The sequence below is a fragment of the Sciurus carolinensis genome, chromosome 7 (genome assembly GCF_902686445.1).
Source record: "Sciurus carolinensis chromosome 7, mSciCar1.2, whole genome shotgun sequence".
NCBI classification, from domain to species: domain Eukaryota; kingdom Metazoa; phylum Chordata; class Mammalia; order Rodentia; family Sciuridae; genus Sciurus; species Sciurus carolinensis.
In genome coordinates this window covers 71,523,046-71,547,802 of record NC_062219.1, presented here as the reverse complement: position 1 = coordinate 71,547,802, position 24,757 = coordinate 71,523,046, and the positions used below count along the sequence as shown (strand labels likewise).

Here is a 24,757-nt window from a genome sequence, read left to right as displayed (position 1 = left end):
GCTTGCAGCATCAAGTAGTGCTATAGCCCCACCAATATAGTGCTTCATCTACTCCGTGGCTTTTCATATTTAAGAACTTTCCTTTATTATTGCACGAGAAGAACCCAGATGTTAATTTCAGACAGTCTTTTTTTCAGAGAAGCAAATATGTATCTTTATTGTTGTAGTATGTCTTTGGATAATATCTAAGAAAAGGCTTAATAGGATTGTTAAAATTGAAAGCTAAGCGCGGATGACTTTTAAATGATTTATTGGGATCCTCACACTCTGTGTATGCCAGGTAATTCTGTTAGGCACACCACATTCACACTGCACACCTTGGAGCATTAGGCTTCCTTGATGATAAGAAATAAAATTATTTTTATGTAAAAAATATTATGAATATATCCCAAAATTTACCAGCACTTTAAGATAAGTAAAACTTAAGACTTTTAAGAAAGTTCAAATTTATGCTGCATTGTTTTAGAGCACAACCCTGGGACTAAGAATAGTTGCCTTCCCATTAAGGGTATTTTGTAAGGAAAGTTTGAGGAGGATGGACTTGAACACTAGGGAGCAAGATCTGTGAAAATCATGTGGTTAAAATGTAACTTAAGACAAAAAAAAAAAAAAAATCCAAATGCAATTTTGCTGCAAAGTACATTCTGATGAAATTTTTTCTCTAATTGCAAGTAGCACAGGAAAAAAAAATACATGTTTTGACTTCTCAGCTTTATTTTTCAAATGTAATAAAGCTACTTTGGAATTATTTTAGGTGTTACTATTTGGAGGGAGTAGATTAATCAACTTGCTTCACACTTTGTAGCAGACATTTTTGATATGCCTCTTGGATTTTTGGGGACCAGTACTTTTTGATATTCATTATCTACTATCTTGGTTGTTGAGACTCTTCCACTGTATTGACACATTAGATGGTTTGACTATTGACTGAATTGCTGCTTAAATAAATAATATACAGAAGAAAGAGGATATAGATAAGAGTCTTGAGTATTCTGACTTCAAATATGTATGGACACATCAGAGAATATACTTTGTACTGGAGAACATCATCTGTATTGATCTTCGTTTCCATCTTATTGTAATTTCATCAATCTTGTAGTCAATAACAGTTTGTTAAGCTTAGTGCTACATGTCATGGGAGATACAAGGGAAATATCAGACCCTCACCCTGACTTCAAGGAATTTTTAGACTACTATGGGAAATGAGATTAAGATGTAGAAAACAATTTTTGGAAAAACCAGCACTGTAAGATATTGGAATAGAAGTTCAGAAAGGGGATTGCTGAGCAAGACATAAAGACTTTCTTTACAGCTCATTTGAAAACATCTAGCAATGAGTACATGTTCTAGTGTTAAAGCAGGCACAAGTCCCAACTACAGCATCTCCTCGCACTTTTTATGCAGTCTCTGTTTTCTGAACAGCTTTCATTTGATCCTCACAAAAGTTCTTTAAGATTGGGATGTCTTTTACTTCTGTTTTAGAGGAAGAAACTAAGATTTACAAAGACTAAGTAATTTGTCCAAGGTCATTGTCCTAAAAAGTGATAGAGTAGTACTTAACTGTATGCTACTAATTCCAAGATCAGAGATATTTTTTCAAATCCTTTGCTGTGACATTAGTTGTTTCATGATAACTAAGTTCTTTATAAATATGACTTTGTATTTATAAATATGACCTTTACATTCACATTAAAAAATAAGACTGTGGAACTCAGTCCTATTCTATCTGGATGCTCAGAAAGATACAAAACAATTATTTCTTAGATATTCAGAGAAAAGTAAGAATTGAAGTATAAATTTGGAGAATACTATATACTGTGGTCCTTTCTGGGAAATTCAGTGTTGCAGGGCAGAGTAATGACCCCGAGAAGTACTGTTCAAAGTAAATGTACTTGTTTATGGGTTTTTAAAACTTAATTGGACTTGGAACTTCCTTTTCATTCCACTTATTAACAGTTCCTATATTAATACTGAATTGGAATTCATTTTGGAAATCCATTTAGGTAATAGTAGCATTAAAAAAATAAACTTGGTTTGAAATTCCCAATGCCAAATTGGAGAGTTAATGCTTGGAATATGAATCTTATTCCCCTTTAACTTTGAAGTTTCCTGTAAAGAAAGAAGAGGATCTTTCAGTTTCATTTTTCCTTCTGCTTCCATCCTTTGGCTGTTCCAGAGCTGTTAACCACCATGCTGTGATGGTTTGAAATAAGCCAGCCTTGCTATGAAAAACTTTGATAGATTCAACATCTCTTTATTTTCCTCCCTGTAGTGATCATTGTGGCACAAAATGATTTTTGAGGTTATGGGATAAGAAAAAAGTTCTATGAAAGCAGGTCTTATTGATCCTATTGCAGGAGGTCTTATCACCGAGGATGGAAGATGCGGTTACTGAACTGCTTTTTACCAGCCTATGAAGAGTCGATGCATTAAGTTGAAAAGAATGGGCTTAGATCATAAATCTGTTCTTTAGGGAAATTACGGATTCATGTTCTTTGAAGATACTTATTTGTTCAAATTTCTTAATTTGTAATTATTCATTTTCCCCAGTTGATTTCAGGTACAAAGATAAGAAGAAAAACTTTAATTCTTGATTGTAGCTATGACTGATCAGTGATTAGTATGAAACTGCTTTCGAAGTTTTCCAAGATTCCTTTTTAAAATAACCATATTTTGCTGCCTTCTCTGGAATTTCTTTGTGTGCGTGATATTTGTCTAAATCTTGTTACTTTATGAATGTTATTTTAGAAATAAAGTCTTAAAAACGAATGACTGAAAGGAAATTCACCAAAATATTAATAATGGTGGTTTTCTTGGAAAGGGTAATGGTGGGTGATTATACTATTTTTTCTTATACCTTATGTATTTCTCACACTTTCTACAGTATTACTATAATACCATATATTACTATGAAGATTAAAAAAGTACTAAAATTACATAAAATTTAAAATTAGAGTTCTGTTTCTTCCTAAATGTCAGACATGATTTAAAGGTTTTTGCTTTTCCCCTCACTACCTTTAAAAAGAATGGAGGGGACAAGGTAAATGTATAATATTTCCAATAGTAATGCTTTGCTAAAATCAAATGATTACATAATGATGATTAAATATCTAGGTCTGTCTCCAATAAAGAAATGAGGAATGGCCTAATTACTGTAGTTTGCCAGTAAAAACCTATTCATTTATCATTTCACTGAGCATTATGATCAGAGTTTTACAAAAAGAGTATTTTTCAATCTGTAACTTCCCTCATAAACTGAGGTTTCTGTTGAGCAGACATGAGGGATTCAGCTGACATTCGCTGAGGAGAGCCCTCCAGACTTTCCACAGAGAGTTTGGGGAGACTCTCATGAATTTACATGCCTTGGGTCTCAGGAGCTGTTGCTCTGAACAATCTGAGAGTAGATATCTATTTGTCTCTGTTTCTTACGTGGATTTTTTTTTTCCATATAAATTTGTTCTCCTCTTGGTTTTGATATAGGTAAGACCAGAAAGACTTTACAGGAAAGATATGGGTAGTAGGTCAAGATAGTTTTCCATCTCCTAGAGAGGAACTGGAAATAAGTTTGTATGAAACAGTATGATTTTTCCTTGAAGACACAGGAGAAACTATTGTCTGTATTTAATATATCCCTAGATTCATTCCCTAAACTTCATGCTAAGGTGTTAGATTTATCTAGTCTGATTCAACATGATTTAGTGAAGTTTCCTCAACTTTTTTTGGTCTAACTATTCATAAGGCTAATAAATCTTGATGACAAGAAAAATCTCCCAATAAAGTCAATATTGAACTGTACTGAATTCAATCATATGGTTTATGGACTCTCTTGATCCCTAATTTCTCTTCCATTTCTTTCCGACCACCTGAATTGAGGCTATTTCATGAATTGTCATAAGAAAATGGGACAATTATGAAATCCATATCATTGGCTAAGCCAATGCAAAGGTCAGGATATTTCTCTCCACATGTATTTTAGAAGAAAAGAGAAGAAGACATAAAGAAGAAAGCATATCCCTAATGATGTGGCAGTAATTAAATCTTTGGATTACCTAGTTGTCATGTTTTGATGTATTTTCCCAAACTTTCTTTATAATCTTATCTCCCAAAGTCCCTCAGATGCACCCTAGGCTCAGTCCTGTAACTTTTTTTTTTTATTGGATATATGTTTTAGTAAAGGTTCTTTAGAGAACCAGAACCAATAGTGTGTGTGTGTAAATTTCACTTAAGGCTCATGAGACTATAGAAGCTGACAATTCCAAAGCTGGCAGAGTGAGCTGGCAGGGTGAGCTGGCAGCCTGGAGACCCAGGAAAGAGCAGATGATACATTGCCAATCTGAGGTCTGTCTGTTGCATAATTCCCTCTGGCTTGATGGCAGTCACACTTTTGTTCTTTGCAGGACTTCAACTGATGGCATAAGACCAACCTATATCATGGAGGACAATTCCTTTTACTTGAAGTCCTTCAATTTAAATGTTAATCTCACCTAAAAACAATCTCAAGAAAATCCAGGTTATAGTAGTCTACCCTTATTCGTGGATCCTTTTCCTTGGATCAACAGCAGTCCAAAATCCTTACATAGAAAATTTCAGAAATAAATAATTCATGTTTTTAAGATTATGTCATTTGTCCTGTCCAGGAAGTTAATCATTCTTTTGTCTAGCATATCCATGCTGTACACCCTACTCACTTGTCAGGAGATTAGTGGCCATCTTGGTTATTGCATGAACTGTGTGTTATCATGGTGTTGGGTTTAAGTAACCTTTAGATGGGAGCCTAATTTGATGTTTGTAAGGCCTACATCATCCACCTGACTTCATCCCATCTTGTAGGCATTATATCATCTCACATCATCATCACAAGAAGAAGAGTGTGTAGAGTAAAATAAGATATTGAGTGAGACAGAACTATTCACATAATTTTATTATAGTATAGTTATAATTTCCTTTTTAATTGCTAGATACCATTGCTAATATTTTATTATACCTAATTTATTAATTAAACTTTATCATAAGTGCATATGTGTAGGATAAAACATGATACTGTAAATGCAGGGTTTGGTACTCTCTGTGGTTTTAGGCATCTACTAGGAGTCTTAGAATATATCTCCCACAGATAAGGTGGGCTACTATAATGGTTGACCAAATATGTGAACACCGTGGCCCAGACAAGTTGACACATCAAATTAATAATTAGGGCTGGGGATGTAGCTCAGTTGGTAGAGTGCTTGCCTTGAATGCACAAGGCCCTGGGTTCAATCCCCAGCACCACACACACAAAAAAATTAATAATCAGAGGGCACGTATTTTGATAAATCCCCCATGCCATTTTGATACAACCTTCTTCTCCCTGAAGTAAAAAACAAAACAAAAACTGGTTTCCCCACCCTCCCCTCAGTGGAAAACCATTTGCTTTAGCTTTGCCATATGAATTCTCTGAACATTGTCCTCCTTACAATATTCTGACTTTGCTGTCTCCTCATTTATAATGTCCTCACCAGCACTTTTCTTCATGGCTTCCTCCTGTACTCTACTTGTCTTTAAGAATTAGCTTAAGCATAGATACATTTTAGTTATTTATTTTAAAGATCTCACCTCTGTTCTGGTGGTACTCCCACTGTACCTGAAATGTCTTCATTTCAGCACATGGGATATGTTCTGTGGTGAACCATCCTCGGTACCAGAGAGTGCCTTATCATCTTTGTATCCCCTCATCTAACACAGTCCAAGGAAACCTAGGTTCTCAATGAACACTGAGTGAATGATTATTTGATGACCGAATAGTAGATCCAAAGGCCATATATCACAATTTTGGCAGGTGAGTTGGAAAGAAGAGTTTTAAAAAACGGTGGGTATGGACTATGTGTCCTCATGAGAGGGCTAATCTATATGGGGCATCCTGGGCAGCAGAGAGAAGCTCATTGAGAGGAAGTGGGGAACAGAGAGAGCAGGAGTAGGTATTCTGATATCAAATATCAATTTTTTTGATTTTTTTTCTTAAGGTTACCCTTAACATGTCCTGTTATTGTTTGGATGTGAGGTGTCCCCCAAAAGCTCATGTGTGAGACAATGTAAGAAGTTTCAGAGGAGAACTGATTAGGTTTTGAAAGTCTTAACCCAATCAGTGAATTTATCCCTGATGGGATTAACTGAGTAATAACAGGAGGCAAGTAGGGTGTGGCTGGAGGAGGTGGGAATTGGGGCATAACTATGGAGTATTTTATTCTGTATCTGGAGAGTGAAGTCTCTCTGCTTCCTGATCACCGTGATGTAAGCTGCTTCCCTCCACCACCCTCTCTTGCCATGATGTTCAGCCTCACCTTGAGCCCCGAGGAATAGAACTGGCCTTCTATGGACTAAGACCTCTGAAACTGTGAGCCCTCAAATAAACCTCTATTCCTTTACTGTTGGGCTGGTTGGGTCATTTAATCACAGCAGTGAAAAAGCTGACTAAAACATGTCCTATGTACTTACTTAATAGATAATAAATTAATACAATATAAAATGAAATCTCTGATTTTAACAACCAGGTTTTAATGCTTTTTTAGTGTTGTTTCATAAAGAATAATGAAATTCCAGGAAATTCAGTGTTTTTTTGATCCTTTCCCATATGCATTTTTATATCAAGTTCCTATAAGCAATCCAAATAACATAATGGAAGTCTCTCTGTCCTTGCTGGCTTTCCTGTACCTTGACGTTTAAGGACTCCATGACAAGTAAAATAAGTTGGAGTTAAAGTCACTGACTCTTTATAAATTGGACAAAACTCTAAGTCAGAGAACAATAAGCACTCTCTGAGGACAATGGGAAATGTTTGCAGAGGTGAGGTAGGGTGCGATTACATTGATACTAGTTGCATCTCTGATATTTTGAATTTAAACTTTCCAAAGTTCTGAGTCACCACACCAAGTTTCCTTGAACTCTTTTTTTATGTGCATAATTGAGTACTCAGCTGGATGCTGTACTCTACAATTCTGATTTCCTTCCTAATTGCACAAGTGGCTGAGCTCTTACAATGCCATATTTCTGTTCATTTGCATTTACACAATATACTTCACCATGTGCTTCAAATGCACTATTTGAATGTCGAGTTCTGTCTCTGTCTTTAGGATTCTTATAATGGCCAGGTCCACGAATAGAGCAAGTCTGGGGAGAGCTACTATAATCTCAATATGAGACTGTCTTCTTACAATCGGCCAATATTCAGGTGGTTTCTGAGGTGATGCTGAGCAGTAATTCAAATGGAAGAACACAGCAATAAGTAGAGGGAAAGAACACCCAAGGTGATCATTTAGAAATCGTTTTCAGGTCAGAATAAAAGAACATGGGATTTGTTTTATTTTATTCCAAACACCATATAATCAAAAGGGTCTCAGACTCCCTAGGAGTTCACCACATGGGGTTGCTTTATACAACTGTTGAACAAAGCTGGAAAGAATTCTTGCCTCGCATTCCCTTTCTAACCCATATACTTGTTTTCAAATAAAATGAAGGGGTTTCTCCAGTCAAATAATGTAATTTCACCAAATGCTATAACTTCAGTTTCTATAGAAGATCTGTTGATCAAATAAAGCACTCACTTGAGGTAGCAGAGCATATTCATATTGTGATCTATCATATTTATTACATTTTGAATTTTGAACATATTCTCCTTTCAGATTAACTAAGCAAGAGCTCCTGGGTTGTCCTGAATGGCAGAATCATAGGAACCGGAGAGGGAGGAGTCCTGATGGGCTCATTCTTTACTGGCTTATGCCAAATATTCCTCTATGGCAGGGTTCTGCAACTTTTGTCCTAGTGTTATTTTGACCAGATACTTCTATGTTGTGGGTGGTTGCTCAACACACTGGAGGATGCTTAGTAGCATCCCTGGTCTCTACGTGGTAGATGAAAGTAGCACTCCCCCCAGTTAGAGCAACCAGAAATATCTCCAGACATTGCCAAACACTCCCTGGGGGCGCAATTGCCCTGACTGAAGTCACTTGTGTAAAGGAACAATTTTGGTGGTTGTGATCGGCCTCCTTAGGCCATAATTTTACTCAGAAAATATAAAATCTAATGAGATCTAACAGGTAAAGTACTGGGTTTGGCTCGTATGGTGGAAACTGAACGTTTATTGACTACCTCCAGTTTATAGCCAAAATGACCCAGAGTTTCAGTTTATGTCAGTGATTTTTCTTACCATGCTATGCCTAGTATATTAGTCAGAGTCCTTCAGAGACACTGAACCAGTAGGTTAGAAGAGAGGATAGAGGAGGAGACTTATGGGAACTGTCTCATATGCTTATGAAGGTTGAGCATATCATGGTATGCTGTCTGTAGAGTGGATATCCAAGAAAACTGGTGGTATAATTCAGTCCAGAATCTGAAGACCAGAGAACAGGGGTGGGGAAGGTGAGTGGTGGGGTGTGAGTGGGTGGGGCACTGGTGTAAGTCTCAGAGCCTGAAGAACTATGGCAATCAAGTCTGAGGGCAGGATATTCTGTCTGGATGCCACAGCTAAAGGGAAGAGAATTCACCCTTTTGTTTATTTGTGCTATTCAGACCCTCAGTGAATGACATGATTCCTGTCCACATTAATGAGAATGAGCTTTACTCAGTCTATGAATTCCAATGCTGATCTCTTTTAGAAACACCCTCACAGACAGACCCAGAAATGTTTTACCAGTTTTCAGGGTATCTCTTAGCCCAGTCGAGTTGACACAAAATTAACCATCATACCTGTTCTGTGGTCTCAGACTTCCTTAACTCTCCTAATGCAGGGCAAATATAAGCATACCACCTACTTCAGGTTTTCAAGCAAGAACATTTGGTTCCATAAATCACACCAAATCCATAGATTATTACCATTACTTTGAAACACTTGGCTTATCAATAGGGCATCACCAGTGACGCTGCTCTGTAACTTTTCAAATTAGAATAAAAATCTTGTGCCTTTTTTGATGATTCACAAGTTGGCTTTATAAATCTGTGGTCACCTGAAGTTATAAACCCAGAGTTTAATTTATAGACCCTGCCAGCAAATCTTAGCAGCCTGCTTTTGATTTATAAGTCTCTCTTCTTTTTAATGGGAGTTGTAGCCAAATGGTTTTTATTGTTTTATAAGTCCAAAAATTAATTTCCATATCCTTAAATGGGTTTACAAATCCTAATATAGCTTTACAAGTCCTGAAACAGATTTTAAAATCATGCCAATAAATCCTAAATAAAAAGTCTTGATTTACAAACCTTGATTTTGCACCTGGCTTTCCAGGAAGTGATTTATAAATGAGGAGTTGAGCGCACCCCTGGCAGAGTGAGCGCGTTCTCTCTCTGGAAAGTCCTGCTCTCTACATTGAATTGCACAAGACTGATTTACAAGGCAGCAGCCCCGAGCTGGCCAAGCCTCCTCTGGCTCTGACATGCTTGTGCTGGGGAGGGAAAAGGGCCACATCCCACAGGCTGGTTAAAATGGCCACTAATCAGACTGAAGACAGCAAACTATTCATCTTCTTTGTCAGAAATGGAAAGTGGCATCATCCAGATAGTGGAAACTCCCAGTCCTACCTCAGTAAAGTGACTGAGATGCACACAAGGCTTTGGACACGAATCTAGTTGACATTAATCCTTACATATGCTATATAGTCCAGAGCCAATGTCAGAATGACGGATGTGTGTCACTCCTCAGATGGAACTGAAGAGAGCATCTGTACTTTATCCCCTTACCACCACCATGCTGTTGAAGATGTTTGGCCTGAGGAAGGAAATACACCAAAATGGTGAAAGTGGTTTTTCTGGGAAATGGTGAGGGTCAGAACTGAGAGGAAAATGGAGAAATTTCATTTCTACTTTATTTACTCCTGGGTTACTTGCATGACTTTCATAGGGACTATATTATAAAGAAATTTTATCAGGAATATAAGCCATCACAAAGGGCTTCTTCATTAGCTAGCATTCTGCTGCATTCTTATAAGTTCCCCCTTGCATTTATAAAGCAGTTTGGAGTCTTCAAAATCCTCCAATTCAATGCTTTCTACTTGACTTACCCAGTTTCTTGTGAATCAGGAAAAGCAGTAGTCATATTTCACATATGCAAATGGAAACTTTAGAGGAAGGGTGACTTGCTTTCTCCAAAAGAACATTTGAGAGGCATGGACAATATGGGGACCAGCTCTAGACTCCTGATTCAAGACCAGGCCTCTCTTCTTGACAGCTTGCATCACACCCACACATCTCTTCTCTATAGAAGTCTGCAGTATGTTCTGGTCCTCTGTCCTAGTTGTCCTCACTGACATTTAATGGAAGGTGTTATATTTCCATCTGTGATCACACTGAAGCTGTATCAGTAATGGTCTTCTCTGACAGATGACTAACCATTAAACTCTCCTGCTCTCTGTTCTGGTCTCTCATCCTCCCTCTGGTATGTATTGTATCATTCCTTTGAGACAAGTTGTGCCTTAGATAACTCTGCCCAGTCCCCTAAATGACATGGGTTGTCTCAAGACACTATTTTTTTTTTTTAAAGTGAAACTTCCCTGACCACAGCAGTTATTGTTAGTTCATTAACCTGTTAATTATGTACCTCCTCACCTGATGTTTTTCATTTTTGGTGAGAAAGTTCTCCAAAGTTAAAATTAGAACTCTGAGTTTTTGTTCTGGTTCCATTACTTGCTGAAAAGAAACCTGATGAACATCCATTTATTCAAATGAGAATGTATTTTAACTTACCTATATATTGAACACAGTGGTTATAATGTGCAAATGGGATAAAATAGGAGAAAATGCAGCTCAGTGACATAATAGATGAATTTGAATTATGTAAATTTGAAGTAGCAAAATGTAACATAATAGTCTTCATATTTAAATATATATTTAAATATATTAAAATATTTAAATAAATATATACAAAATTTGTGATAAAAAGAGTCTTCCAAATTAAAAAAATAGCTGTTGAAATTGTACCATTTCAAAGTTGTTGGACTGAGTAAATTATAAACTGTGTATGTGGTATTGTTACCAGCAGTGCCACTTTAGCTGGTAAAGAGAAAGAGCACTCTTCTTTGTCAGAAAAAATGTGAACCAAACCCTTGCTCCGCATGTTGAAATGTGCTATTTTAAATTCACTTTATTATAATGAAACAATATAAAGAGCCAATAGAAATGTCATTCAAACTTTCATCAAGCAGTGGTGTTAGCATTAAGGCTATGAATCCCCCTCCTTTTCTGCCTTCCAAAGTAGTAACCTTGTAACATAATTTAGGTGTGATAAAATACCATTTTTACTGTGCAGTTATTTGGCGAAAAGAACTTTCAGAAATATTGGAGATAATATTGAGTAAACAAAGAAGGAACAGCAAAGCAGATTTCCTTTCAAATTCGTTGAAGTCATCCTATTTTCAATCAAGAGTAATAGGAAATATTGATAAGATTGTGAGACTATTGCTATACAATAAACTCCCTATAATGTCCCTCTCAACTATAATGAATATAGTGAATACTCTGAGGATGAAAGCCACTATTTAAATTTATTTCTAGGAGGAAATTAGTCTTGAATTTTATAAGTTCTGAAATAGCTCTTAGGGAAAACCTTTCTTGCATACAATCTGGTTTTCCTGCATCAGTGTGGTGGAGATATGGCCCTTTTTAAGATTCACAACTGGGTACTGGAATACAATAAAAGGTAAGACTGTGACCTTTACACTGTTGTCTCTCATTTTCATGGCATTCTCTTTTTACACCCAGATGGTTGGCTTCCTGAAAGCAGGAAGAATCCATTTCATAATTTTCTGACATTGTGAGCTATTTGAGTAAAAATAGATAGATATTTTGGAATAACTGATTAAAATATACACCTGTATCATTCACAGATTCTATGTAAGGGTCTAATAACAATTTCACCCCATAAATGATTTCAAAGATTATTTCAGTAGATGGGGTGTTTTGTTCACTCTTAAGTCCACTGATTTGTACCTGGGCTTAGAGTTAAGATGTGACTTGAGGGGGTCTGCTGATTGCAAAATGATTGTTTAAATCTTTGTTTGTTGCCAGAAGCCCTTTACCAAGTATTAGAAAATGCTAAATAGACACTCTCTAGTCTAAACAAATAAATCAGATAATCCCAACATTATACAAGAATCTACAGACTTAATGAAAATCTAACAGGGAAGATGTTCAATAAAAAAAATCATGTAATTTAATGAACAGAAAAATTAATTTAATGAACAGAAAAAAGAGCTATGGTCTTGCAGTCTGAATATAAAGGCAAAGCCCCCTGTCCCCACCCCCATCCATGATGCCTGAGTTAGGACCAACAAACACATACCATGTATTAATTCAAGGTAAGTGTGAAGCTTCTACCAATATCAAGTATTTAAAATAACCAACAGAACTAATTAAAAGGATGTACATATTTTCTTCATGAGAATAAAGTCCAAAGATATGAGGGGGAAAAAAACCTTACTTGGTAATTATATTAATACTAAAATTTCACATTTTCATCTATTATGAATGTAGGCAAAACAAACAAAGAACAACAAAAACCTACTGTAGTAGTGAGAGGTGTTTATGACTTTGACTCAAGATTTTACAAATCATATTATCATTGATGTGACTGTTGAAATACTCTGGAGGTTCTTCTTTTCTTTGAAATCATCATTAGTAAACAAATCCATTAGAACTTGTTATTTAATGCATTAATAATGAAGCACATAGATTATATATTTCAAATAAAGACAACTTTATTTTGCAGCTGTATTAATTTTATTTATTTATTTATTTAAGTACCAGGGATTGAACTCAGGAGCACTCAACCACTGAGCCACCTCCCCAGCCCTATTTTGTATTTTATTTAGAGATAGGGTCTCATTTTTTTTTTGTATAGTTTTTTTTTTTTTTTAATTGTATACAAATGGGATACATGTTGTTTCTCTATTTGTACATAGAGTCAAAGCATACCATTTGTGTAATCATACGTTTACATAGGGCAATGATGTTTATTTTTTTTTCCCTTCCCCCCACCCCTCCCACTCCTCTTTTCCCTCTATACAGTCCTTCTTTCCTTCATTCTTACCGCTCTGCTTATCCCTAACCCTAAACCTAACCCTAAACCTAATGCTAACCCCTCCCACCCCCCATTATATGTCCTCATTTGCTTATCAGCGAGATCATTCGTCCTTTAGTTTTTTGAGATTGGCTTATCTCACTTAGCATGATATTCTCCAATTTCGTCCATTTGCCTACAAATGCCATAATTTTATCATTCTTCATTGCGGAGTAATATTCCATTGTATAAATATGCCACAGTTTCTTTATCCATTCATCAACTGAAGGGCATCTAGGTTGGTTCCACAATCTGGCTATGGTGAATTGAGCAGCAATGAACATTGATGTGGCTGTATCTCTGTAGTATGCTGATTTTAAATCCTTTGAGTATAGGCCAAGGAGTGGGATAGTTGGGTCAAATGGTATTTCCATTCCAAGCTTTCTGAGGAATCTCCACACTGCTTTCCAGAGTGGCTGCACTAATTTGCAACCCCACCAGCAATGTATGAGTGTTCCTTTCACCACATTCTCGCCAACACCTATTGTTGCTTGTATTCTTGATAATCGCCATTCTAATTGGGGTGAGATGAAATCTTAGGGTAGTTTTGATTTACATTTCCCTTATTACTAGGGATGTTGAACATTTCTTCATATATCTGTTGATTACTTGTACATCTTTTTCTGTGAAGTGTCTGTTCATTTCCTTAGACCATTTGTTGATTGGATTATTTGTATTCTTCGTGTAGAGTTTTTTGAGTTCTTTATAGATTCTGGAAATTAGTGCTCTATCTGAGGTATGGTTGGCAAAGATATTCTCCCACTCCGTAGGCTCTCTCTTCACATTACTGATAGTTTCCTTTGCTGAGAGAAAGCTTTTTAGTTTGAATCTATCCCAGTTGTTGATTCTTGCTTTTATTTCTTGTGCTATGGGAGTCCTGTTAAAGAAGTCTGATCCTAAGCCAACAAGTTGAAGATTTGGGCCTACTTTTTCTTCTATAAGATGCAGGGTCTCTGGTCTGATTCCGAGGTCCTTGATCCATTTTGAGTTGAGTTTTGTGTAGGGTGAGAGATAGGGGTTTAATTTCATTCTATTGCATATGGTTTTCCAGTTTTCCCAGCACCATTTGTTGAAGAGGCTATCTTTCCTCCATTGCATATTTTTGGAACCTTTGTCTAGTATGAGAAAATTGTATTTATTTGGGTTTGTGTCCATGTCCTCTATTCTGTACCATCGATCTACCTGTCTATTTTGGTACCAATACCATGCCGTTTTTGTTACTATTGCTTTGTAGTAGAGTTGAAGATCTGGTATTGCAATACCCCCTGCTTCGCTCTTGCTACTGAGGATTGCTTTAGCTATTCTAGGTTTTTTATTCTTCCAGATGAATTTCATAATTGCTTGCTCTATTTCTGCAAGGTACATCATTGGGATTTTAATTGGAATTGCATTGAATCTGTATAGCACTTTAGGTAGTATAGCCATTTTGACAATATTAATTCTGCCTATCCAGGAACATGGGAGATCTTTCCATCTTCTAAGGTTTTCTTGAATTTCTTTCTTTAGTGTTCTGTAGTTCTCATTGTAGAGGTCTTTCACCTCTTTTGTGAGATTGATTCCCAAGTATTTTATTTTTTTCGATGCTATTGTGAATGGGGTAGTTTTCCTAATTTCTCTTTCTGAAGATTCATCACTTATGTATAAAAATGCATTGGATTTATGAGCATTGATCTTGTAACCTGCTACTTTACTGAATTCACTTATGAGTTCTAAAAGTTTTCTGGTGGAATTTCCTGGTTCCTCTAAATATATAATCATGTCGTTAGCGAACAGGGATAGTTTGAGTTCTTCTTTTCCAATTCGTATCCATTTAATTTCTTTGGTTTGTCTAATCGCTTTGGCTAGAGTCTCAAGGACGATGTTGAATAGAAGTGGTGAAACAGGGCATCCCTGCCTTGTTCCAGTTTTTAGGGGGAACGCTTTCAGTTTTTCACCATTTAGAATGATATTGGCCATGGGCTTAGCGTAGATGGCCTTTACAATGTTAAGGAATGTTCCCACTACCCCAATTTTTTCTAGTGTTTTGAGCATGAAGGGATGCTGTATTTTATCGAATGCTTTTTCTGCATCTATTGAAATAATCATGTGATTCTTAACTTTAAGTCTGTTGATATGGTGAATGACATTTATTGATTTCCAGATGTTGAACCAACCTTGCATCCCTGGGATAAAACCCACTTGATTATGGCGCACTATCTTTTTAATATATATTTGTATGCAATTTGCTAAAATTTTGTTGAGAATTTTTGCATCGATGTTCATTAAGGATATTGGTCTGAAATTTTCTTTCCTCGATGTGTCTCTGTCTGGTTTAGGTATCAGGGTGATATTGGCTTCATAGAATGAGTTTGGGAGGGTTCCCTCCTCTTCTATTTCATGGAATAGTTTGAGGAGTATTGGAATGAGCTCTTCTTTAAAGGTTTTATAGAACTCGGCTGAGAACCCATGTGGTCCTGTACTTTTCTTTGTTGGTAGGCTTTTGATGACCTCTTCTATTTCATTGCTTCTATTTCATTGCTTTTATTTAGAGATAGGGTCTCATTGAGTTGCTTAGTGCCTTGCTTTTACTACGGCTGACTTTGAACTCTCAATCCTCTTGCCTCAGCCTCCTGAGCTGCTGGGATTACAGGCATGCACCACTGTGCCTGGGCTATTAATTTTATTTTATTCATTTAATAACAGTCCTGGATAAATGCAGTTGCCTCATAGGATTCCCAAAGGAGATGATGACCCAAAAAGGTTAAGAAATTCTGATCTATGGAAGTCAAAACTATTGTTAGATTGTCTTATTTGTGTATTAGTGGGTCACAAACTTTGAAGGCTAGAAGTCTAAGAAAGATCCCTTTACTAACCAAGTCTGTTATACTGTAAATGGAGACTGGAAAGGCAAATTTGTTACTACGAGGTGTCAAAAATGTCTGCATGAGGAGAATTTATGATCCTTTGTATCTTTTATTCTCTGTATGTTGGTTAAAAAGTGCTTTCGACTGTATCTCTTTGGACCTTCTCAGCAATAGTTCAGTGATTTTTTTTACAAAGCCACACAAAATAGAGCCATGATCTTAATTCTTTGTGCTGTATGTACAGATACAAGATTTGCAATGTGGCAATATTATATACAGTGATTATGCTCTACCAAAGAGTAATGGCAACAACGATAATTCCCAAAGTGGCTTCTGTTCATTGAAATGAGTGATATTTGTTCCACTTAGAAGTATTTCCTAATTACATATGGCTACTTTCTTGCCAAGTGCTGACCAGGCCCGGCTTTCCTTTTCCAAGCTGACAGAAGGTTTCAGGTTGAAAGGGATTTGGACTTGAAACTGAATTTCTAATCTGACCAGCTCCCCAAATGGGGCTCCTGTTCTTGGCAAAAATGCTCCCTGTGTATTTCCAGAAAGTCATCAATTATTCAAAGGGACCTTTCAAATGTTGATGGCTTCCATAAGAAAATGTGCCATGGCAGAAGGAAGCAAGAATGGGGAGTTCCTGGCCAAGTGGATCCTGCTAAAAGTAAATTTCCTTTATCAGGGCTTTAGTCCTCACACAGGTTTTCCATTCAGTGACCCCCCACCTCCCTACACTAGCTGGGTCAAGAGGGATTCTGAGCATTAACATTTTAACCCATCTGCTCTGGGGTGGGTGGCCTAAGATACTGACTCCTCTTATCTCATATTGCATTCCCTGAGAGGCACTGAGCCTCACATGACTCATTATTGGAATACATTCTTCCAATGGCATACTTCTTGCTTTGATGATGAAATGATTCTTCCAAACTCAAAGTTCTGTGGGGAAAAAAGGACATAAAATGCTGACCTCCCTCCATTTCATTTCAATGTATGTTGAGTGCCTACTATGCACTTGGCATTATGATGGTCATTATAGGAGACACAGTATTTGCCCTAAGGAAATTCAATGAATTGAACAAGGCACAAAGACTGTAGGTGATTGAGTGAAGATGTTCATGCCTTAAGAGAAGCATATTAAGTCTCTCATTATCTAAAAAACTTAGAAATTCCTACATCTCAGAATATCACTAAAATCATTATTTTTTGGCTTTTTCATTTGTAAAAAGACACATAGGAAAGGCCTTAGAGTACATAATAAAGCCATGCCCATATGCAGCTTGAATGAGATTATTGCATCAGAAGAAGACAATACTTTATAGATAGGTAGAGGATAGGCTAATTCACTAACAGAGCAACTCATAGTAGTCTTGTGTATGATGCTCAAATAATACATTTCACCACATCCTTGACATTTGGGTCACCCCAGGATGAGTCCTGTGTATTAAATTAATTGCACAATTAAACTATCATGGAAATCAGGGGAAAGCTAACATAGGGGTGTCTTTAAGGAAGTAGAATTTTAAACTGTTGAGAGATGATTGGGAATGGTTCCTGGCAAAGGAAGTAATATAACAAAGAGTCGGGTAAGTATGACACACCTGTAAGGAACAGTGAGAAGTCTGATTTGTGTGAAGCATGATGTTTGCCTTATAGAGTAATGAGGAGATGGTTCTGAGACAGTAGGCAGGGCAATAGTGTGGATATTCTTCATTTAGTTGGCAGAGAGGAAAAAATGTAATGTGTTTTAACTGTGTCTGAGTTGTGTTTAGGAAAATTATTTTGGTGGTATGTAGAATGAATCAGAGAGTGCAAGTATTCAAGGAGAGAGAAGAGGGAGAGGGAGAGGGACATTGAAAGGAAGAGGGAGAGAGTGAGTAGTGGTTTCATAGGAAATAGTATAAGAATTCAATGACTAGTTCAGGACATCTCTCCACAGACAATGAGGTATTATGACATGAACTTGAACTGTGGAACCAATCAAAAGTGTTGCAGAAGCATATCTTATATAGCTTAGCACCAGTTTTATAGGAATCAGGGAGAAGATGTAAAGATGATTTGGGAGTTTGAGGAAAAGAGAAATAATAGAAATAAAGATGGAAGAACTTAACCTGTGGGGTGAACAAGATAGAGTAGTTCATGATATCAACTTGAGATATATTGAATTTCATTGTATGAGAGACTTCTGTGTGGAGATGACCAGCAAACTGCTAGGAATTTGGGTATGGAGTGAGAAGAGCAATAAGAACTCAAGTGTACACTTAGGCATTATCTCAAAGGAGAGAAACGTTCAAAGCTGGAAATTAATAGGATTCTTGAGAATATAAAGGGAATAAGAAAACTGATGTTAGAAAATTAGCAAATAACTGTTGGCATAGGGTGTTCTTGAAGGCATTGTGGTATCAGATTCTGGAAAAACCTGTAAGTGTGAAATCAGTAAACCTGAAGTGGGAGGGGAGACTGAGGTCAGAGCATCTTCAATCTCTGAGTTTTAGGTGGGATTCTGGGGAGAGTGGGACTCTCTTAAGGGCACCATTGGGACAAGGTTTTAGTGATTAGGCCCAGTGTAACTACTGAATCTTATTTTGTTTTTTCAAGAAAAGTAAAGAAATCTAGGCTTTAGGAATCAAAGGATTAAAAAACATTAAGTCAAACTTTTAAAAGCACTGTGCAGAACAAATAGAACATAAACATGGTCCTGACCCAGGTCAATGTATCTCTCTTTCTGAGATAAATGGAAGAGTCAGAGAAGCAGGAGAGAAGCCAAGTTCCTACAATTCAAAATATGAAATCGGAAGTGAGAATTCTAAGTTAAGTGGATTATATCCCTCTGGAAGATGAGGAGGAGAAGTGAGATTGCTGCTTTGAGTCTGATGAGTAGGATATGCTTGGTTTTCTAGAGAGCAGTTTCACCATCAAGGTGAAGTTCAAGGTCATGTGTAGAGAGCGATACACATCCAAAGAGGGGAGAATTCTGGGAAGTTTTGCTGGGTTGATAATCTTCCATTGCTATTGCTGTGATGGCAGATGGAAAGTCTTTAGTGGTAGCTAGGACCACCGATTAAGAACATTTCATGAGGAAAATAAAAAAGACTTCCCAAATTACTACATTATTATGAGTGAATTAGGAGAGCAATTTGATCACTTGGAAAGTGCTCCTCTTTCAATAAATGTAAAATATGGATTCTTGCTGAGATTTCTAAGCCGCTTCATCTAAATTATATACTAAAGGAGAGAAACAGATGTTAAATATGATTAAAACCAATTACAAATTCCACAGTACAGTACTGTGTTTTACTTACATTAGTCTCCCTGCTAGCTTAGGTGCCATCCGTTTCGCCTTTATTTCCTGTTCATAACTCCAGGGTAAGCAACATGGGGGATTTAAGCCATTCAGACCAAGCCTGACAGGGATATACAGACTCAAATAGAATTGCCTCAGCAAATTTAGACAACTAACATAAGGCTCACTGGGGAGGGAGGTAGGGGGTGTCCTAATTTTGCACATAAAGCAGATTATCAAGTTGACTGGCCTGACATATCAGAGCTTGTATCAAAATTGAATTTTGACTCAATACTGGGGGAAGATTTTCTGTATTTTTATTTGTTTGTTTTTAATCTTTTTTCAGTAGGTTGTTGCTATCATAAGCATATGACTGTCTGAAGTCTACATTTTATTATGTAGAGACGGAGAACAGAAATGTACTCAAATGCCTCAAGAAAAAGAGGGTTGGTTCATTATTAACATTTTGCTGGCCTGGGGCATGAGGCAGCTCCAGGGTCTTGATACTTTTGTCACCTCCGGTTCTCCTGGTGTCTGCTGGGTCAGTGTCTATGCTCCTGTTTTCTCTCCAGATAGATTTCTCTGTTGACTCCTAATAGCTCCTTAAAACTCTAGCCTGTGAGGGGGACTTGTGGTTATTTTGAAACTCCCCCTTACTCCAGGTATTTTAGCTCTCACTGTCTACTATCTTGGTCCCCTAGAATTCTCTCCTTAAAATATCCTGGGGCAAATCTCATGGTTTCTGCTTATCTTTTCAGACCAAACTGCTGTCCAATCTCTGGTTTGGCTGTTGTTGGGTCAAGTGACCATTTATGGCCAATTAGCTTTGGTGGGTGTTTGGGAGCCATCTGCTAATAAAATGTGCCTGTCCCTTGGGCACATTTTAGATCTAGACCGGGTACAGAGGTGCCCACCTGTCATCCCAGTCACTGAGGCAGGAGGATTGAGAGTTCAAAGCCAGCTTCGGCAACTCAGCAAGACCCTGTCTCTAAAAAAAAAAAGAAAAAAATATATAGAGAGGTATAAAGGCTGGGGATGTGACTCAGTGGTTAAGTGCCCCTGGGTTCAACCCCTGGCACACACACACACACACACACACACACAAAAAAAAAATACAATAGATCCAATAGATCTAGAAGATTTACCTGAATGGGACTGTAAGCTTCCATTAAAATTCCTTGCTAGTCTCAGTGCATAGCAATCAGAAGCCCTCAAATATCTGTTGAATAAATGACTGAATGAATTAATGGTGTAACTTTGTCCTATGATTAGATGTGTGTGTTTGCATGTGTGAGAAAAATGTTCTCACATTTGAGACTAAAGCAAGCCCACATATATTTTTTAATTATTGCAATTGGAAAATGAAATGAGGAAAAGCTATTGTGCCAAAGTAGCATCTGATAGAAAATAGCTATATTTCTTTTTATAGCTTTAATGGTCAAACATATCTTAAATTTTTCTAAGTCTCCAATTAGTCAAGGGTGGTATGACTCAATATCCCATCCCCTCCTTCTTTCTTCTCTTTGTGTAAAATAGAGCCAACAGAGAAATCCAAGTTGATTTAAATATATATCTTTCTTACAAAATGAGTCAATTAATAGTTTAAAACTCTTGATTTCCTGGGACTCAAGTCTCATAAGAAACTGATTACCATAACTCATTTTCAGAGTCAACTCTCTCAATTCTAATTAGAATTAAAAGTTTCTGAGGAATCCTGAGTACTTGTAATTCATACATAACATGAGATATTCTTGAGTTATTCATTGGCTTGTCTTTGGGCAGTTTTAAAAATAATCTTTTGTCAATTTCTGAATGACTGGAAACTTCTCCTTCCTATTTTATTATCTTACTCCACCTTCTTTTCATTCCACATTGTTACTATTCTAATGTGATTGATGTGGTCACAGTGATAGTGACCTGTTTATTTTTCTAAAATCTTGAAGTAACCTAGAGTGTTACATTAAAGAGTACTACTTTTGTGCACACTATCTGGAATGAAGTGAATTTTAGAATAGTCCAAAAACATTACCATCGCTCTCTTAATACCATTAGTCCTTTTTCTTTGCACGGCCGCTTTGCATGTTGAGAACCCACAGAGCAAAAAGAAAATGCCATCTTATATCCTGAAGCTTTGCTTAGTGGGATTCAGTGATTCCTGTTTATAGATTCAGTCCCTCTTGATGGTATATGCATTGCAAATTGCTTGCTAATAATTTAATGTTAAAGCAGTTATTTCAATATTAAACATTGTAATATTCAAGATAAGGACACACATAGAGGAGAAGCTGCAGGAAGCCAGGAGAGGGCAGCAGAACGAGGAGTGTGTCAGGACTTGGGTCAGAAAATACTGACTTCTGAAGTTTGGGTTTTGAATGAAATATTTAGTAAATTAATGACAAAATAATAAATAATCTGAAGTATCAAAATGAGTGGTTGTAAGAATCCATGGGAAAAAGTACCCAGCTAGCAGCGATCATGTTCACCTCAACAGGGTTTGAATGTTGCCAAGCTGAAGATATGGCAGAGCCAGGGATTGATGAACGTTAAAGACTAGGGACTTAAGAGCCAGGCTGATCATACAGGAATGAGGATCTGAACAAGTTAGCCAAACATCTCATGGCAGATTGTTCCACGATAGTCGTCTGGGATCCAGTTCTGCAGCTGGAGGTTCTATAAGGTTCCTACACTTAAACCCAGAATTTTTCAGTTGGGGAAAGGTTTTATTTCTCAGGGGACATTTTTTCAATGTTTGAAGGTGTGTTTTCTTGCGAGACTGGTAGGTGTTATTGATATCCAGTGACTAGAGGCTGGGAATGCTCCTAAAAATTGTACAATACATGGGACAGCCCCCTAAAACAAAGAATTATCTAGCTCAACACATTGACAGCCTCAAAGCTGAAAGAGCTAATGGAAGAAGTCATTATATCTCTTGCATTGGGCCTTACCTCACAGGCTGATCCAAGCAGGGCTACCTCTTTCCAACACTCCCTACAGTGCATCACATCTTATTTTCCACCCAATTCATACTTTAGTTGGCTTTAAAAACCTGCCTCTGAAAGAAATCACTCTGTGTTTCTCAATATTTTGCAAATGTTCTTATCAATTATTCAGTTCCATTCAGTTCAACAAACATTTGTTGAGTTTTCTCTCATAAGTATTTTGCTGTATTCCCTACATGAGGGAAAACAGAGGTGAATAAGCCAGAGTCCCTGTCCCTTAAGAGATCATAATTTAGAGAGAGTCAGAGATATACATAATTGATTATAATAACGATAGACTAGAGCAGTACCCATAATTGCAGGGTAATCTACTTGTCAGTTTGGGTCTTCCTGGCTCTAGAAATACAGGCAGCAGTGCCTCATATCTCCAATATTATGCCTGAATATATGCGATTCTTCTAAAATATTTACAAAATCATAGGGTCTGGCTCCTGTGTCAACACCTCCTTTGTCTCTTCCTTCTACTAGAAAGTAAAAATTCAGTCTATATTGGCTTCTGAATATAAATCTACCCACGTCAGGATTTCTTAGTATTTTTGCAGAATGCATGGTGATCCCAGGTTATTTATGGAGAGAACCATGTATGTTACTTAATCTACCCTCTCAGAGTCATTCCTCTGCCCCTTTCTGATTCTTGCCTTCCTACCCTTCTGAAGAACCACACATTTACCTCATGCCTAGCAGCACTCCATGTATCCAAGAAATTTGTGATTCACCATCTACCCCAATCAATTTTAGATAGGTTTTTTCCCCAAAGAAATATATTTCCCTTTCTAAGAGAATTTGTTTCCAGAAATACATGTTTTTTTTTCTATATTATTACAAAAATATTGTAGTCAAATTACTTAAGTAGAAAAAATAAATTTTGAGACAGGGTCAGGAAATACTATCTAGGAACTATAAGCCTGCAGACATCAGCAAAAATTAACAAACACCTCAGGCAAAACAAGGAATATAAGCAATGACATAGGGCAAAACTGCTTTGTGTTTGGGAAACCAGTCTGGCAAAGATGCAGGATGTTTTCATGGTGAAGAATTTAGACTCTGTATTCAGGAGGAATCATTAAAGCAGTGTGTGTGTGTGTGTGTGTGTGTGTGTGTGTGTGTGTCAAAGGAGAGCAGAGGGGATGGGAATCAGATCCATATTTTAGAAAGATCATTGTGGATACAATATGGCAGATGGTTCAGAACAAGATGGAATTGTGACTTACCAAGAAACAATCACAGTTGTTCAAGCAAGAAATTACACAGGAAAGAAAAGGAGGAGTAGAGTGCATTTTATTTCATTTTTAAAAATATTCTTTTGTTGTTTTGAGTGTACAGAGAGGAAAAGAAAAGAATACAATTTAGTGTCACAAGATCTAAGTTTGAGTTCTAGATTTGTGAATTCTTCAGTCTCTAAGTCCATGGGGCTGCTGTTTGAGTTGTCTCAAATGGTCATTTGTAGAGTCATCATTAACTTGGAGATCTTTATCAGATAATTAAGTAGCGAGATCATGTCTTAGTAGGTCAGGCAAACACTGTGGAAGTTTTCTGAAATAATTCCCTTGAGTGGATTTCCTCTTCACTTCTTGCTGTAATTTGGATGTGGTTGGTTTCCACATGTTTCATGTGTTGGGAGTTTGTTCCTCTGCGGTGATGGGAGGTGGGACCTTTAAGAGGTGGGATCTAATGGGAGATTGTCAAGTCATTGGGCAACTGCCCTTGGATTGGACTAAGGCAGCTTTTGTGGGACCCTTGAACTTTTGTGAGAGTAACTTCCTGTTTGGTGATGTGATCTCTCCCTCTCACTGGTACTCCTACTGTTCACTATGAGTTCCTCGTCAGAGCAGAGCTGATTCTGGTGGCATGCCCTTAAATCTCCATAACCATGAGCTAAGTAAACCTCTTTTCTTTATAAAATTAACCTACTTCAGTCACTTTGTTATAGTGAAGATATGGACTGATACACTATTTTACTTTCCTTTTGGTCAATAAGTTATCTTTGCTTCCTTGAGATATCTGGAGTTAACTCCTTTTGGTTTTCCCTTCAAAAGTTCAAGGTCTGGCAAGGCATAAACACTGGATGCTCTCGTCCCAGATCACCTTCTTCAATTGCACCTTCAGAAAGTTGCTACAACTTGTTTCCTTCAAAAAGTGAGAGCTTTAGGAGACCTGAATATACAATATATATTTGCTTAGCAATGATGAAAACTTTTTTGAAAGTCTTTTGAAGTTTCCTCTTGAATATATTCCTGATAATTTCTACCTCTAAATGTCTGTACCTTGCCCTCTTTTGCACCATGACCATAAAAACTTCATTTCTGAATTCTTCCAGTGGTTTTCATTCCCGGCTCTTGGTGACTCTACTCCTGTAGTTTTCTCCTGAGCACTTCACATTTCCTGGAAGGATCTAGACACTCCGACTTTTCCTAGGGACACTATTTCTGTCATCCTGGGTCTGAATGAGTCTTTATTCCCCAGGAAGAGATAATCTGTTGGATTCACATGGTTTGTCAGTTTGAGTCTTGGTGGGATCAGCACATCTTTAAAGAACCAACAAGAAAAATGTAGG

General features: G+C 37.1%; 1 non-coding gene across 1 annotated transcript; it reads left to right on the top strand.

Annotated features, from left to right (window-relative positions):
- Positions 1-5,198: 5,198 nt before the first annotated feature.
- On the top strand, positions 5,199-5,272 carry Trnas-uga (transfer RNA serine (anticodon UGA)). The gene has a single exon. It is a non-coding gene; the product is annotated as a tRNA-Ser (tRNA).
- Positions 5,273-24,757: the final 19,485 nt, after the last annotated feature.